Consider the following 405-nt stretch of genomic DNA (forward strand, 5'->3'; position numbering starts at 1 on the left):
AATGTCATGAATCAACAGGTTTACACAGGCTTGTTCTATAGTCTATGGAATACGAAGTCAATTGCGTGTTCATCATCAAGTCAAGTACACAGAACCAAATGAAACGAGAAGAAAGCTTGTGTCTGATTCTATAACTGTGTCGAGCTTTCGCACTGCAGTACTAACCTTTGGCTCCTGGATCTCATTTTTGCTTGTCTCTAAAGCTGCAAGGCTCTCAAAAGATTGCAGCTGCAAAGAAATAGAAAACGTCCCAAACGCGTTGTTTTTAAGACAATCAAACATATATATACGTACAAGTATGACTTCAAGCGACACCCACCAATATAACTAAAGCTGCATGTTCATAATTCCTAAGAGTCGCACTTGCTTTTTCGTGTTTCTGCGCTTTGCTCTTTTGATTTTTCA

The 405-nt window shown here is 39.0% G+C and overlaps 1 long non-coding RNA gene across 1 annotated transcript; it reads right to left on the reverse strand.

Moving 5' to 3' along the window:
- Positions 1 to 164: 164 nt before the first annotated feature.
- LOC104775164 lies at positions 165 to 405 on the reverse strand. Its single transcript, XR_765732.1, has 2 exons — positions 320 to 405; positions 165 to 228 (listed from the first exon to the last, which is right to left on the reverse strand). It is a non-coding gene; the product is annotated as an uncharacterized LOC104775164 (long non-coding RNA).

The sequence above is a fragment of the Camelina sativa genome, unplaced genomic scaffold (genome assembly GCF_000633955.1).
Source record: "Camelina sativa cultivar DH55 unplaced genomic scaffold, Cs unpScaffold09562, whole genome shotgun sequence".
Lineage (NCBI taxonomy): Eukaryota > Viridiplantae > Streptophyta > Magnoliopsida > Brassicales > Brassicaceae > Camelina > Camelina sativa.